The following is an 18,152-nucleotide window of genomic DNA, read 5'->3' as shown; positions in this document are numbered from 1 at the left end:
AGGAAATAATAAGATGTACCAAGATTTAAGAATTAATTTCTGGTGGATAGGTATGAAAAAGGACATAGCTAAATATGTATCTAAGTGTCTTACTTGTTCGCAAGTAAAAGCAGAACATCAGAAACCTTCGGGACTACTACAACCGTTAGAAATGCCTGTATGGAAATGGGAACTCATAACAGTGGATTTTGTTACTAAGTTACCCAAAACCAGAAAAGGTAATGATGCAATTTGGGTAATTGTAGACCGATTAACCAAATCAGCTCATTTTCTACCCATGAAAGAAACCTTTAGCATGGAAAGGTTAGCCAAGTTATACGTAGACGAAGTAGTATCCTTACATGGAGTTCCGCTCTCCATTGTATCGGATAGGGATAGTCGTTTCACTTCCCATTTCTGGACTAGTTTTCAGGAAGCAATGGGAACCCGACTAAATTTAAGTACTGCATATCATCCACAAACAGACGGACAAAGTGAAAGGACGATACAAACTCTAGAAGACATGCTCCGAGCACGTGTCATCGATTTTGGTGGTAACTAGGATAACCACCTATCCTTAATTGAATTCTCTTATAACAATAGTTATCACTCAAGCATTGAAGCTGCCCCATTTGAAGCACTATACGGACGTAAGTGTAGAACTCCAGTTTGTTGGGCAGAAATAGGAGAAAGTCAATTATCAGGTCCTGAAATTGTGCAAGAAACCACTGACAAGATAACTCAAATCAAAGAAAGACTGAAAACGGCTCGAGATCGTCAGAAAAGCTATGCAGAAAATCGCCGCAAGCCGTTAGAGTTTCAAGTCGGAGACAAAGTACTTTTGAAAGTTTCTCCTTGGAAAGGAGTAGTACGGTTCGGTAAGAAAGGAAAGCTAAGTCCAAGGCACGTAGGACCATTTCCAGTAATCCAACGAATAGGACCAGTTGCCTATCATTTACAACTACCAGAAGAATTAGCTGGAGTACATGATGTGTTTCATGTATCCAACCTCAAGAAATGTCTATCTGACGAATCCCTGGTAGTACCTCTTCAAGATATAGAGGTAAATGAAAAGCTGAAATTTGTGGAGAAACCACTGCAGATAGAAGATAGAAAAATCAAGTTTCTTAAGCACAAACGACTAATGTTAGTCAAAGTCAAGTGGGATTCAAAAAGAGGACCAGAATACACTTGGGAGCTAGAATCAGAAATGAAGCGGAAATATCCTCATCTATTCCAGTAAATCACGAGGACGAGATTTTTAAGGCGGGGAGGATGTAACAACTCTCACTAAAATCATTATTTATTATGTTAATTGTCCAATAGGAAGCCCTAATTGAGAAACCCAAGTAATCCTGCAAAAACCCTAAAATTTTCAGAACAATCAGAATCAGGATCAGGGCCCCTAAAACTCAAGGGGGTAAATCCTAATTGACGATTATCTTCACAATTCGTTGTAGAATGAGAATTTCGTTGATTCGATGACTCACCCAGGCTACAAAAACACGAAGCAACCCTATGCTGGAAGTGGACCTGTCGCGACACGCGACAGGACCAGTGGTCCCTGTCGCGACACGTGAGGGAACCCATTTTCCAGATATAAATAGAGGGGTGTGGGACTTGAATTTCTGCGTTAGCTCGACGTTCAAATTCCATTTGTATGCTGAGATATCACTTAATTACTACAAACACACACAAATCACTAAACGCTGCCGTGATAAACAGGGTAATAACTCGATCGCTACTACGATTCAATGTCCGATCGATTGAAACTATCCAACGGATGTTTAAGTGCTGCTCAAATTGGGTTTATACTCTGTCATTCGTCGTTAATTCGATGAATGTTTAAGTATCGCACTTTGTCATTTGTTGTGAGGGTTTAATCTCGTGAGTTGACGTAAATGCTGTATTAGTTACTAACCCAGTTCGTGTGCATTGTTATTTAAATTAGGTTAAACAGGCTAATCAGTAGACTAAACTCCGCCCGCATAAAATCTGCAAAGTGAGTCATTCTCTTTTTACCAAACTTGCTTTCAAAATCATGTTTGTTTTCAAAGTTATAATTACAGGGATTAAGTTTGTGTAGTCTTCATTACAGCCGGTATGTGGGGTTTATTATACATTACTTGTTATCCGTCACCATCAGACAACGGGTTAGCCAAGGGGTGATATGACCATAGTCACAGACACCATTGGACAACGAGATAGCCAATAGGTGGTCGAGTGACAAATACCGTGGGTATATGGTTGACATGTATAAACATTGTAATCGCTCTTAATACTGTAAATTATAACAAAAGTATCGTTTTAGACAAAAAGAATGATTCACTTGGTATTTCCCCGCCGATAAAACCTTTTTCAAAACATGTTTCAGGTGATCTGTTGTGATCCAGGAAAAGTGCCATGAAGCACTACAAGCCTAAGGAAGTGGCTCAATATAAGTAAATAAAGAAACATGTTTTGTAAAATAAAGATTTCCCAGTGAAATCACTTTATTGTAAATTACAGGGTTTTATCCCTAATTATGTAATAAATTAAACGGGCATTTCAAGTATTAAAAGATCATGTATTAAAGTCTTCCGCTGTCACATTAATTAAATACCACGGGGTTTCTGACCCGCGGCTCTTGACCGGGTCAAACCGGGGCTAGGGCCGTGACAGTGTCATAGAGGATCTTGCAAATCCATAAGATACCTGAAGTCTGTAGTTTTTGTTTCTTTGTACATTATGATCCGCCCGTGGATCTTATTACATTCCAGTCTGTATTATTCATATACTGGAACACTCAGACAGTATGGTTTGTAATAGTTTATTTACCCAGCCTTTCGCTGTGCTATATTATTGTGTGTATTGACAATGATGATATCAACTACATCACGATACTCCCCGTCGGGCCCACCGGTAATATGTGGAAATATCAGGGTGTGACAAAAGGTATCACATATTCTCCCGAAGCGAGACAAATGGACATCCGGGTCCTCATAAGGCAATCCGTGATACTGAATGGTGTTAGCAACCATAGAAATGGTCTTAGGAGTAAATTTCCAGTTATTGACACGGGCAATGTCACACCCGAATCTATGGTGGAGATATTGGAGTGAGACGAAAACGAGATTGCTCGAGACTTCATAACTTGCTAATGTGACAATAATTAAGTAAACCATTATTATCGTTTTAGATTGCGAGTAAAGCGCGATTCGGGTCTTCGACTTTTGAAATGAAAATGGTATCAAATGTAAAACACATTAAAATTGATATTACATAAGAGAGATTCACGTAAAATCTTGGAGTGTCTCGAAACGAAACTGACACACCCTGATTTCCTGGTGGGCCCGGACTTGGGGTTTATGCGTGACGATTGATATAAATATTTACATTTAACACAGCGGAAGTCTTGGTAGTATAAAATATTATTACAAAGTACAATTGTCCGAAAGTTCGAAATAATATACAGGCGAGAGTGTACTAAAGATCCACATGCGGATTGAAATAACAAATGATTAAATAAAGACTACTAGGCTTTCTTGCTTGGAGTTGCAAATTCCAATGTGTAATTACCGGGCAGCTTCCAGCCTATTTCGGTACTTGATAACCTGCGCTTAGTCTTTTGAAAATAAGTTAGTTTTCACTAGTAAATACAATTAACCAACACGTTTTGAAAATATTTCAAAATCATTTTATATACCATTTGGTATATCAATTTTCACAAATAACTTGGGACACACTATATCTCTTGTTACCAGTATTACATTGATGAAACAATGGTTAACCGGGCAGGGTTAACACACTGGTCTCGTCAAGAAGGGTTAATCCCTTCCTCTCGAGGATCGCTGGCTGGATCACCGGTGGTTGATCTCCTGCACAAGGAAACAAGCCGTGACTCGTAACAAGGAGGATGTGGTGGGGGGTGCTCCTTGTTACCACTCTCCGGCGTGAGAATCAGTAGTTTGCTTGAGAAGCAAAGTAAGATAGTAGTAGTAGTGAGAGAATTGTGAAGAGATACCTCAAACCTGGTTTGGGGTTGGTATTTATAGCCGAGGAGTGAAGGAGGATGATGATGGATGGACTGACGACGTGCTGCACCTTTGCAGGTGTGTCAGGCTTGTCGGTTATGGAGGTTACGCCACGTCAGTCCATTGCTTACGTAGCTCTGACAGGTAACTGCCATTGGTGCCACTTGCACTGTGGTGTCAGTCCCACTTGTAGAGTGCATAGGATGCGGTGCAAGCCGCATCGCTACGTGCGGTAACATCTGAAGTTACCGCGTCTCCTACTTGTGATCAAGGAATACGCGAGATGCGGTGCTAGCCGCATCGTCGTCCGCGGAGACTGTTTGCCTGCATCCCTTGTCGTGACGAAAATGCCCATATGGTGCGGTGTCGGCCGCACCGTTACGTTCATCTTCTCCTATGCCTAAGGTAAGGCTTTCTTGTATTGATAGAAGTGTTCACTGGATGCGGTGTGATGCCGCATCGCTGTGAATACTTCCGTTTTCGTACACCAGATGTGATGCTATGTCGCATCACTCTACCGTTCTCATGTTCCATGTAAGTCCTCCTTCGTTACTAGATAGATTGGATTCAACCCTTGTGCCGACGCGTTCTCGCATGGGCATAAGTAGGTTGTTAGCTAGTGGGGGGTTTTGATAAGGATAATGGTCACTCGCGGTCGATGCTGACGCGAGATCTGGGACCATACTCTTCAAGTCCCCCCAGTCTAGTGTTGCTGCCACATACAAGTTGTATGTGGGAGGAGTACTGGACTATGGTGTTTGGAAGGTAGTTTGGAGTCTGGAGAAGATCCTAGACCATGTGTGGTCTTTTCTGTGTGTAAATCAAGCTGGAGGTCTGGAAGGGTCATCTGACGCCTCTTCCGTATCGGTGAAGGAATCTCTTCTGATGCGAAATTCTCAGCCGATTTATGTCACCAGGTGGCTTGCCACCTGTTGTTGTGCCGAAGGTCTCTTGGAGACTTTGTTAGTAATGCTGCACAAACTTCGAACCAACCTCTGAGATGGTGGTTTGAAGGTATGCAGAGGTTTCCCACCTCTGAAAGGTGGTCTTTTCTTCAAACCAATTGTTGAATTGGTGCATGAAGAAGAAAAGAAATTTTTTGATCCATCTCTGAGATCTGGATCAAAAGTAGTTGATGCTTGTAAGTGCTTTGCTCGAGCTCTATGTTCAGCATCTAGTCGTGAGATGACGATCCCTTTTTGTTGGGTTTTCGTGTTTGTCGTCATAGCTCTCTAGTAACCGCACGTCCTTTGCGGTTACCTCGTTGCGTCATTGTTGGCCATGTTTGGTCGAACAATGTAGATTTGTACTATGGGTAAATAAACATGGTCATAGGCAAGGGTATGCCCACCATTGTTTATTCTATGCGGCCCATAGGCGGGCAAACAAAGTCATAAGCAGACTTGTTACCGCTGTTCGGACGCTTGCTGTTCGACAAGGGCTCGTTTAAATCGCGTATCTGCGTTCGTTTTGGAGCCACTTACCTTCCCGCTCCAATACCGAGTTTGCCTTGAAGTAGCTTCGCTCGGTGATGTGGAGTTACGTTGGCTCTTCCGTAGCAACCAGTCTGCGGAAGCTATGGTTATGTCCGCAGCTACTCATGAGTGTCTGTGGTGTTGCATTCCCATATTCGCTCGAAGCGGGTGTGTTGCTTGGATGTAGCTCTTGAAGGTTCAGGAGACAGGGTTGCTGATGTGCGTTCGCGTACATTCCCTTCCTTCCTTTTGTTAAAGAAGGTGTTCGTGTACCCTCTGCGGTTGTGAACCGGACAGGAGGGATTTGAAGCTTGAAGAGAATGAAGGCAATGCGGTTTTCCTGTGTCTGAGATGCGGTTCAGTCCAACGGACAACGCTGGTTCTGAGCATCTGACACACCTGAACGGGCTCGTGTGTGTCATGTCCGCATATTCCACGTGTGCTCGTGGGTAGTGCGGGTAGGTATTATACCCCCTTATAGTGTAGAGATATATATTTTTACCTATTTTTAGGGGTATGTTAAAAAACGACATGCGGTATGGGTTATGGTGCGGTATACCAGAGAAACCGCATGCCGCTTATAATTGGATAATGTAGTCGCTTTTTGTTGCATACGTGGCTGATCTCACGTGTGAGTTGGTGAGATCTTCCTGGCATGTGCTGAAATGAAAGGACGTTTGCACTGCCCGAGGCATTAAATGCACTGTAGCAAAGAGTGTAAACGTCTCTTTTGTCAGGCGCGTGGGCGGCCACGCGCGCGTGATAACCGTCAGCGAAAACGGCGCTTGACACGTGGTGTCATACGATTCGCTCTTTTTGAACGTGATGATTTGTTTTCTCCCTCCGCATTAATTGCGATGGGTATATAAGGGGAAACCGTTCGTGGTTTCCCCTCACTTGTTCGAAATTTCAAAAATTTGCCGGTGAGAGAAACCTTGTTATTTGTCTTCTCCGACGATATTTCTTGAAGTTCCGGTGAAGTTTTTGGTTGTTCCACTTACTGTCTTCTGTTCTTCGATATTTTCTGATGGCTGAACCATCAAATCCACACAATGTGGAGGGTGAAAACCCAGAGCCATCCTCGCCGGTGGCGGCGGAGGAGGAGGAAGAGGGAGTCGCCGGTGGTGGTTTACCGGCGTTAAAGTGGACCAGGAAAAGCTTTGATCGTCTAATGCTTGACGTTCAAATGCCCTCTAAATATGGGGCAGTCTACCCATCTGAAGGTGACACCGGTGCCGACGCTCCGGCCGGTTACGTGACCATGTGGTCGGACTTTTTTAGTGACTGCAATCTCCGGATACCTCTGACCGCTTTTGTTGTCGAGGTTTTGGAGTGGTATAAAGTCCATATCTCTCAAATGAGTCCGTTTGGTATGATTCGGATTCGAAATTTCAAGTTCACCTTTCATGCTCTTGGCATAGAGCCCACCGTTGGAGATTTCCGACGGTTTTATCAAATGACGGTTTCCTTGGGGTTCTTTTCTTTCCGTCAGCGAGAAGGTACTCCCAAGCTGATGACTCCTCCCAAGGGGATGACGATGTGGAAGAAGAAGTTCTTTTACATCAGGGCTGCTGCCATTGTTGCAAGGATGACGTTTCGGAATGTGACCGAGACGATCATCGCAGAGACCATTGCGGTCCCAAGTGTGAAGACGGTGGAGTGGTTTCTGCGGTTGCAGACCATTGAGTCTGTGAAGTTGACCAACACCCAGTTGTGGGTGTTGCGCATGATGTTGACGCGGAGGAACAAGAAATCGAAGCCCGTGGTGCGGGAGAAAAATGGTGGTACGTACTTTTCATTTGTGTAACTTTCTTATCCTTGTGTGCATTACTGACTTGTGCGTTTGCTATCAGAGGAGGCTCCTTTATGGAGGATGTTTGCCCCGGACTTCAAGGGTCAGGTGGAAAAAGTTGTTTGTGCGGATGGCGAGGAGGAGTTTAATGTTATCATTCGCGATAACTTCCGGGTGCCTACTGAAGCCGCATTAGCAGTTGAGTTGCCGCGGGGGAAAGGTATGTTTAGGAATCCTTTATTTTTGTGATAACAATGAGGGTTGTACTGACTCACGTTTTGCATGGTTTTCATGCAGGTGATCTTGGGGCCTTAGAGGACCCTGATGCGAAGGGTGTGCCTAAGAGGCAGACGGTGAAAGGCGCTTTCGCCAAAAGAAAGTATTGGAGGTTCCAGTTGTGCCTCATTTGGTACCGCAGGCGGCAGGTATCTCTCACTCTTCTTTTCGTAGACCCTTGGATTATGTGATAGTATCTGATACCCTTGAGGGTTTGGGTACAACTGTGGGCCCGCAGTCTGGTGCGGGCAAAAGGCAAGTAGAAGAGACGGCTGCTGGTGCCGGTGGGCCAAAACGTTGGAGGTTGCAGTCTAAGAGGACTGTTCCGACATTGAAGAAACCTGCGGTTACTGTTGGTAAGTGTTGCATAGCTTGTCTGAAATGTTCTGTATAACTTGTTTTGACAGCTGTTTGACTTTGTTTTTGCAGAGCCTCAAGATGAAGATTTTTCTATCTTTGATGCTCCGGAGTCACCCCCGCGTGCCACGGGTGCGGGTGCAACGGAGGTGCCGTCGACACCTCCCGTCAAGGTGGTGCCTGAGTCAACCGTGCGGAAGGAGGGTACCGCAGAGAATGCTGCGACCCAGATATTTGACACCGTTGACTCGTCCAACAATCTGATCTCTCCCAATGAGGGAGATAATTTGAGTGTGCGGTTTGCTGATACTGGGAAGCAACATTCTGATGTCGAACCGCAAAAAACTGGCACTGAAGCGCGGCAGCATGATGCTGAGCCGCAGAAGTCTCCTGGTGGTGAGAAGGGTGCCGGCTCGTCTGCCGATGGGGCGGGTTATGATGGTCCTCCAATTCAGCCTGGGGAGTCTGAATTGGAGTACTACTACCGCACTTACACCCAGGGTCGCAGTACTGTGTATCACCGACCCCCTGGACTGTTTTGCAGGGGGATGATATTTCCAATGACCCTTCTGCATGCAAGGAGATTTTGGGTGGTCTGGGCACCCCTTTTGAAGTGGAACGTGCCCGTGCTGCACCCCGTGAGCTGCGCATAAACCAACTCTCAACAATGTTGATAGGATCTTCCATTGTGGCGAATGCCATTTTGGAAGATTATAAGGTGTTGGGCCGCCGCGAGGAAGAAGCTGCTCGCATGCGGGCTGAGGCGGAGAAGTTGGTCAAGGCTGCCCATGCGGGTGCGGAGCAGCTTGAGAAGGATAGAGCTGCTTTTGAGAAGCAGAAACAGACCGCGGAGTGGGCTGCCGCTGCTCAGCTGAAACAGGTGCGTACTCTTGCCAAACTTCTTTCTGATGAACGCAAGAGTTGGAACGAAAAGTTGTCCAATGAGCGTAAGAAGTGGAACGAATCTTGGGCTAAGCAGAATGACACTCTGTTTCGTGCTCGGCAGGAGTTAACGAATGCCAAGGCAGCGAACGTTGCCTTGGGCCAGGAAAAAGCTGCAGCTGAGGCCATTGCGGTTAAAGCGCAGCAGGCGAAGGCCGAGGCCCTAAGGGCGCTTGAGGAGGCCAAGGAAGCCGGGGCGCGTGCTGCAAAGGCCCTTGAAGAGGCCGCAGAGAAGGAGAGCCGTTCTTTTAAGGCTCTTGAAGAGGCGAATGCGGAGCGCATTCGTTTGGATAAGGTTGTTGCCAGCCTTCAGGTATGTGTCGTTACCTCTGTTGTATATTTCCTTCATTGTTTCGAAAATGCTTATCGAGTGAACTGTTTGCTGTTTTTTGACAGGCTGAGGTTCAGGCCCGGAAGGCCGCGGTTACAGACCTTACTGTCCGCGTGTCTGTTGCGGAGGAGCGGGCTGATGCCGCTGTTGAGGCCAAGGATGCCTTGGTGTCCTCTTTTGATCAGCTGAAGGCTGACCGTGAGTGGTTGCGGACTCACGGTATCGCGCGTGTAAGTATCTGTTGCCTTTATATTTGCTTGGATTATCATCCGAGACTTATGATCTTTTATTGCAGATTGTTGAGGCTATCATGGATGCCCCTGAGACCGCAGCTGGCTTAGACTTGGTCAAGCAGCGTGCTCGTGACGCTGGTTTTAAAGCTGGCTATAACCGCTGTATCTCCCATCTGAACGTTATGTCTATAGGCGGTGAGATCGAGGAGCGGTCCGGTTTTAGGGACACGGATACCGAGTCGCTTCTTCAAGCGGCCGAAGTCTCCTTTTATGATACGTCCCTTGCCTGTGTAGAGGAACTGGACAATTGTTTGGAGGCTGCGGACTATGTTGATCGCTTGCGGATGCTTTATCCAGATGCCGAAGAGGAAGAACCCGCTGGTGGTGCCGGAGGAGATGCGGGAACCAACGGTACAAAATAGGGTTCAGGTTGGCTAGTGTGCCTCCTTTTTGTGTTCCTCTTGTATAGAATAGGGACTATGTAAATTCATTGAGCATCGTGTGGGTGCTTTGAATTTTTTGAATAGAAAGTTTTTTGTTCAGTTTGTACAAGTGTTTTTAATTCTTGCATGTCTGAACGTATGTATGCATAACTTTACCCATTTGTGAATGGGGTCAAGTAGACTCCATACTTTTGTCGTATGAGGACGCGTCAATTCTGTTATTTACCGCGTTAGGGTTTTAGAATTGTGTAAGCTTTGTAAAAGCTTGTATATCCGGAACTCTACCCATTTGTGAATGGGGTCAAGTGTACTCCATACCTTTGTCGTATGAGTACGCGTCAATTCCATTGTTTGCCTTTTTGGGCTCAGGAATTGTGTTAAGTGTTTAAAAAAAACTTGTTTATCCGGCCGGATAAATATGTAAGTCTTTTTACCTTCTGCTGGCCTATTACAATATTTGTGTGTGGTTACCACTTTGTATGGGTATCGCGAATGAAGATTTTGCCAATCTGTTTTTGGGATACCGCAAAGTGGAACACGCATTTGTAATAGTAATAACAAACAATAATGTATAAAATTGCTTATTTATTCATTTGCAAATGGCCTGCGGCCCGATAGGTTACATAGAGAAACGTAAGAACATGGCTTACATATAACAGCGTCGAAGCTGTTGAGCATTCCATGTTCGTGCGATAGGTTCGCCTTCTAGCGTTTGTAATTTGTACGCGCCTTTCCCTAAGACCTCTTTGATGAGGTAGGGTCCTTCCCACTTGGGGGCAAGTTTGCCTGGGCGCTCGGCATTAGATGCCTCATTGTCACGTAGGACGTAATCTCCTGGGTTGAAAGTACAAACGCGGACGCGCGTGTTGTAATATTTTTCAAGTTTGGATTTATATTTGGCCTCGTTGATGGCAGCGTTTTCGCGCCTTTCTTCCAAGAGGTCCAAATCGATCCTGCGTTCCGTGTTGTTGTCTAGTTTTTCAATAGCCAACATTCTAGGAGATGGGAGACCTACTTCTGCGGGGATCACCGCTTCTGAACCGTAGACTAGGCTGAAAGGTGTTTCCCCATTGCTTGTTTTTGGGCTTGTACGGTGAGCCCATAAGATACTTGGGAGTTCATCGACCCAGCCACGCCTGGCCGTTCCCAACCGCGCCTTGATCCCTTCGACTAGGCTTTTATTGATACTCTCAACTTGGCCGTTCCCTTGCGGGTGTGCGACTGATGAGAATATGTGCTCAATATGTAGTTCTTTTAGCCATTTCTGGAAGTCGTCGGCAGCGAAGTTGGTGCCGTTATCGGTGACAATGCACATTGGTAAACCGAAACGGCAGATGATGTGTTCCCAAATGAACTTTCTCGTTATCATAGCAGTGGTTGAGGCGAGCGGTTTTGCTTCTACCCACTTTGTGAAGTAATCGACCGCTACTACGATAAATTTAACCGCACCTGGAGCGTCAGGGAAAGGTCCCACAACGTCAATTGCCCATTTCTGAAAGGGCCATGCGGTTGTGACGGGGACTAAGTTGTTCTTTGGCCGCAAGGATTTTGGAGCATGACGTTGACAGTCAATGCACTTGCGCAACTCTTTGACGGCGTCCAGGTGCATGCCGGGCCAGTAATACCCGGCATTCATGATTTTGGCCACTACCATGCGTGGTCCAGCATGTATGCCACATATGCCCTCGTGTATCTCTCGGATGAGGTATGTGGCATCCTGGGGGTTGACGCATCGTAGTAGTGGCCCGAGGTATGATTTGCGGTACAAGATACCGTCTCCCATTTGATAATGGCACGCTTTGTATTGTAGCTTGCGTGCTTCTGATTTGCTTTCGGGAGTCACGCCTGATTGTAGATATGCGATAATAGGTGTCATCCATGATGTTGAACCGTATTGAATGACGTTGACTTGGCGCAGGGGTACCGAAGGATTTTGCAGGATTTCGATGCGTATCTCCTTTGCCAAGTGTTGGAAGCTGGTAGATGCAAGTTTTGATAGTGCATCTGCGGACTTGTTTTCGCTTCGGTTAATATGGCGAATATTGAACGAAGCGAATTTGGATATTAGTTGCAGGGCTTGCTCGAGGTAGAGGATCATGATATCCCCTTTTGCGGCATAGTCGCCGCGTATTTGTCCTGCAACTAACAAGGAATCGACGTGTGCTTCCAGATGTTGCACGCCGATTTTGACTGCTAAACGTAGTCCCGCTAACAGGGCTTCATATTCTGCCTCGTTGTTTGTGCTTTTGAATTCGAGGCGGATTGCATATGTAAGCTCTTGGCCGTCAGGGCTGACGAGTCGCAGACCTGCACCCGCACCTTCCTCGTTGGAGGCACCATCTGTGAATAGTGCCCATGTCTCTGAGGAGGATGGCGTTGGTGCAGGAGTTTGTGCTTCTTCGCATTCTTGGATGCGATTCACCGGTACTTCGGCGACGAAATCAGCTAAGATCTGGCCTTTAATCGCGGGGCGCGGTTTATAGTGTATCGTGTGCGCGCCCAGCTCGATTGCCCATTTTGCTAATCTCCCAGAGATGTCGGGTTTGGATAAGATCGGCCCGATTCTGTAATTGGTTAGCACTGTGATGACGTGGTTTACGAAGTAGCGCCGTAACCGTCTTGAAGCGTGTACTAATGCAAGCACCAATTTTTCCATTATGGAGTATCTCGTCTCTGGGTCGTTGAGCATCTTGCTGATGTAATAGATGGGTGTTTGAACCCCCTTTCGCTCCACTATCAATACCGCACCCACCGCGTTATCCGCGGCGGATAGGTATAATATGAGTGGCTCATCCTTGCGTGGTGCTGTTAGAGTTGGGAGTTGTATCAAACACTCCTTCATTTCCCGGAAGGCTTGTTCAGCCTCTGCGGTCCACTGGAATTGTTCTTTCTTTGAACAGCTCCGCAGGGTCTTGATGAACGGATAAGACTTAGCTGCGTGGTTGGCTAAGAATCTGTTGAGTGCCGCTAGCCTGCCGGCTAGCCGTTGCATATCCTTCATCGATGAAGGCGATGGCATGCGCTCGATCGCCTGGACTTTCTCCGGGTTTACCTTGAATCCATCTTTAGTCACGATGAACCCAAGGAACTTGCCTTCTTCCATTCCAAACGAGCATTTCCCGGGATTGAGCTTTATGTTAACGCTGCGCAGAGTTTGGAATGTTCTTTCAATATCTGTGAGCATGGTATCCTCTTCCATGCTCATGACGACCAGGTCGTCCATGTAGATTTCGACACTTTTGCTTATTTGGCCGCGGAAAGTGTCGTTCATCAACTTTTGGTAGGTTGAGCCCGCGTTGCGCAACCCGAACGGCATCTTTGTGTAGCAGTAATTTCCGGTGGGAGTCCGGAATGCCGTTTTGTCTTCATCCTCGATTGCCATTTGTACTTGATGGTACCCTTTGTAGCAATCGAGGAAACACTTCCACCTGAATGGTGCGAGATTATCGACTTTTTCGTCGATTTCTGGAAGCGCGTAACAATCCTTGGGGCAGGCTTTGTTAAGGTCTTTGTAATCGACGCACATGCGCCAGCCTCCGGAAGGTTTCTCTACCATGACTGGGTTGGATAACCAAGTCTGGTATTTGACTTCCCGCAGGATGCCTGCGGAGAGCAGTTCTTCGATCTGCTCTTGCATCGCCTGATTTTTAGCTGACCCAAGGTGGCGTTGGCCTTGGATCACTGGCTTAATACCTGGCAAGGTATTCAAGTGATGTTGCGCAATATCACGTGGGACCCCGGTCATGTCTGCGGGTGTCCACGCGAAGATGTCTTGGTTCCTGAAGAGAAGCTGCTTCAGTTGCGCTTTGGTGGTCGGGGATAAGGCGTGACCCAATGTGACCTTTTGTTCTGGGTATCTCGCGTTGAGAACCCATTTTTCTGGTTGGTCGTTGGGAGTGGGCCTTGCGACCTTGGTCGGACGTACTTCGTCCGACATCATGACGTCCCTGCGGGCATAGATTATCGCGACCCCCGATTCGGTTGGGAAACCAACCGCAGAGTGGGGGACGGATGTAATCATATTGAAATCTCCTTGGGATTCTCTCCCGAGGAGTACGTCATATCTGGAGGTGTGAGGTAAAACCATGAAGTTTACCTCTTCTGTTCTTGTGCGATTTCCGCTGGAAAGACGCACAGGAAAAGTAATCTGGCCCAGGGGAAAGACAGTTTCCCCTGCGAACCCGGTTAACGGGTAATCTACTGCTTGCAACCGATCTTTGTCCTCCTGGTCGAACTGGTTGAAGCATTGTTCATAGATTATATCAGATGTACTGCCCGGGTCGATGAATAGACGCTCGGTGCAGTAGTGTGCCAGTTGGCCTGAAATGACGACGGCGCGCCTATCGCGTGGTCCGCCTCGGACTTTTGGAAAGACGACTTGCTCGTCTTTCCAGTCGCATTCCGGCCTTCTCGCCGCTTTGCGCGGCCTGCCCTTGCCTCCGTGGATCATGTGGGTGGAAGCCACGTGCATGGTTCTCTTCTCGGAGGAGGTACCTTCGCCATGAGGGGTAATGCGCTTGGTGGGTTTTTGCCCACCTGGCAAAAGGTGTTGCAGTTTCCCCTCCTTTAAGGCCCGCTCAATCTCCAGCCGGAGACTGATGCAGTTGTTGGTGGTGTGGCCCGAGTCCTTGTGGTACTCACAGTAGAGTGTGAGGTCCTGATTTTTCTTGGACGTCATCGGTTGGGCCGGTCGCAAGAACTGTGGGTCCGCAAGGAGGACCTCACTTGGCGACATGGTGATCTCGGTCCAGTTGCGGTCCCGAGAATCTTTCTTTGATGCCCGACTGTCTCGGGCGGGTTTGTAGTTCCTTGGGTCGAACGTGTTGGTTCGCGGGAAGTACGGTTTGGAAATATCACGATTTCCAGCGTCCCGGTTGCGTTTATTGTTACGCTTGGACCCTTGGTGGGACGTTTCAGCTTGGGGCTTTGCCTTTGCCACATGCGGTTCGAGTGACCGCTGTGTCTGGGCGTATGTCTTGACCGCGGTCATGACATCCTCCCATTTTTTGGGCAAGCCCTCCTTGCCAGAGATGGTCATGATCATCTCTCTGTCTTTGACAGCCCGGATGAAGTGGTTTCGTGCCATCTGGTCTGCTACGTCACCTATCTCCAGGCACTCTTTATTGTAACGGACGACGAATGCCTCGAGGGATTCGTCGTCCCTTCGCCAGATGTTCATGACGTCCAACGCATCACGTTCGTGGCGTCGCTGCTGGCTAAAATGGGCGAGGAACTTGGTACGCAAGTCCTCGAATGAATCCAGTGATCCCACTGGCAAAGAATCGAACCATGCCCTGGCCAGGCCCGTAAGGGTCTGGAGGAAGAAATTACACCAGGTGGGTTCATCCCACTGGCCGTTGATGCCCGCGCCCATGAAGATGTTCATGTGGTCGTCCGGGTCGGTCGAACCACTGTATTTCCCAACGTTGAATGGGAACTTTGTCGTGGTGACATGGGCGTTGGCAATCCGCGTGCCGAACTTGGAATTTTCGGCCGCTGCCTTTGGCCTATATGGCTCGTTCGCAGGGCGCTTTGCCGCCCTGAGGTATGTGTTGTGGGGGTGACTGGGAGGAACATAGTTGCGTCCTCCCGGTCTGCTGCTGGTGTCATGTGAATCCCCGCGGTAGGTACAGTCGTCAGGGTCGGTATGACCGTACCCTTCGGTGTATGGTTGTGGGCCCAATCGGCTCTGAATGCCTGGGCCGCGTCGGGAGGTTGACCGCCTCCTGTCCTCGCCATGGGGGCCAAGGCGCGTATGCACTGGTCCTCTGGTATGGGACCCGTATGAGGAATCGTCCTCGTTGAGGGTGTGGACCGAACAGTAAGACGATCCGCGGTCATCACGTCGGCTTCTTGAAGCCAGACGTGAATGTATCCTGCCGTCGTATTGTAAAATACGCTCAGTAGGGGTGTGCGGTGCTGGGGTAGGCCCAGCTTGTATATTCGCTTCCGTACAAGCGCGGTTGTATGCTGCGGTCAGCAGGGCTGCATGCTGCTCATACCAGGTATGAACGGTCATGCCTGGTGGGATCACAGATGCGAACTGTGATAAGTCATGTCCAAACATAAAGGAGGGACTCCTTTGTGTGGACGTGCCGATGTGTCCGGGTTGGGAGGTCGAGGCATTGACCCCTACCGGAGGTGGGAATGGCGGATTTTGGTTATCCGCAGTGTTGTTTTGGTGATCAGTCATGATCGTGAGAGAGGAAAAAGGATGGTTTAGAAAATGCTAAGAGTAGCGGTGGGCGTCAATGATGAAACAATGGTTAACCGGGCAGGGTTAACACACTGGTCTCGTCAAGAAGGGTTAATCCCTTCCTCTCGAGGATCGCTGGCTGGATCACCGGTGGTTGATCTCCTGCACAAGGAAACAAGCCGTGACTTGTAACAAGGAGGATGTGGTGGGGGGTGCTCCTTGTTACCACTCTCCGGCGTGAGAATCAGTAGTTTGCTTGAGAAGCAAAGTAAGATAGTAGTAGTAGTGAGAGAGTTGTGAAGAGATACCTCAAACCTGGTTTGGGGTTGGTATTTATAGCCGAGGAGTGAAGGAGGATGATGATGGATGGACTGACGACGTGCTGCACCTTTGCAGGTGTGTCAGGCTTGTCGGTTATGGAGGTTACGCCACGTCAGTCCATTGCTTACGTAGCTCTGACAGGTAACTGCCATTGGTGCCACTTGCACTGTGGTGTCAGTCCCACTTGTAGAGTGCATAGGATGCGGTGCAAGCCGCATCGCTACGTGCGGTAACATCTGAAGTTACCGCGTCTCCTACTTGTGATCAAGGAATACGCGAGATGCGGTGCTAGTCGCATCGTCGTCCGCGGAGACTGTTTGCCTGCATCCCTTGTCGTGACGAAAATGCCCATATGGTGCGGTGTCGGCCGCACCGTTACGTTCATCTTCTCCTATGCCTAAGGTAAGGCTTTCTTGTATTGATAGAAGTGTTCACTGGATGCGGTGTGATGCCGCATCGCTGTGAATACTTCTGTTTTCGTACACCAGATGTGATGCTATGTCGCATCACTCCACCGTTCTCATGTTCCATGTAAGTCCTCCTTCGTTACTAGATAGATTGGATTCAACCCTTGTGCCGACGCCTTCTCGCATGGGCATAAGTAGGTTGTTAGCTAGTGGGGGTTTTGATAGGGTAATGGTCACTCGCGGTCGATGCTGACGCGAGATCTGGGACCATACCCCTTCATACATGTTTGTCAATACATATGGGGCTCAGAACTAAACTCCGATACATGATTAACTGACACACCACTTTATTCCCCATATTGGGTAAGAAAAATATTTTTTCATAGCATTAGCATCTGTCAGGTGTATGCCTACACCCCGTGCTTAGGTCATGACCACTTGCAATTAAGTGAGCCGAGGATATCCAGGACACGGTCACATTAACCCCCAATGTTTAAGTTATCAAGTATAATGGATTAAAACGGATTATTTGGATTTTGGACACATCGGTCATTGATCACATACCTGACCGAGCGGTAATAATTTACCTGTGACAACTCGTATTTCAAACCTTTCGTAGTGCATTGATGTAACTTGTTTGAACCATATGTGATTATGTGATAGGTGATTTTAATGGAATGTATGTTTTATTTTGTTATGTGTTATGTGTATATGTGTGTGTGTAACAAATGTCGATTTCACAACATGAGTCCGATCGCACAAGCCCATTCGGGCCACACTCTTTGCACTCGAACCAAGGGCAGCCCATGAGGGGTTCGGCCCACTCCCTTTACACACATAACCCATGAGGAGAGTGTATACTCCTCATTATTTGCAAATCTCATAACACACACAAACCCTATTCTCTCTTTCTCTCCTCTCGAAGCCGACGGCAACAACATCCCCTCTTCCTCGAAGCTCTCTTGCTCGGATCGATCCTATTCCTCTCTCAACTGGTTAGTGTTTGTAATTTCCGGTTGTGTGTTAAATGATGTTATGATCTATATGTTTGATTGTAATGAAAATTGATGAGGTATGATGTTCATAAAAATTGGTTCACATGTGTAGTATATTTAGATCATTGTAGAATTGATAATTGTATGATGTTAAAGAACCGAATACATGATAATCGGCTGTGATATGTTATCATTCGGGTGAATGTTGTGATGTTATGTTAGAGTACATGTTAGTAATCAAGGCCATGAATCTGTTAATGTGTTTGAAGATGTGGTTGATGTTTATGCTATGAATGTAATTAGGGTTCTTATGAATTAGAGGATAAAACCTTAGTTTGATCGATCCACATTCAAGTTGGAAACTGTTTGATTGTTTGACCGATTTGATGCAA

This window comes from Helianthus annuus, chromosome 3 (genome assembly GCF_002127325.2).
Source record: "Helianthus annuus cultivar XRQ/B chromosome 3, HanXRQr2.0-SUNRISE, whole genome shotgun sequence".
In the NCBI taxonomy this organism is placed as follows: domain Eukaryota; kingdom Viridiplantae; phylum Streptophyta; class Magnoliopsida; order Asterales; family Asteraceae; genus Helianthus; species Helianthus annuus.
This window is presented reverse-complemented; position numbering follows the sequence as displayed.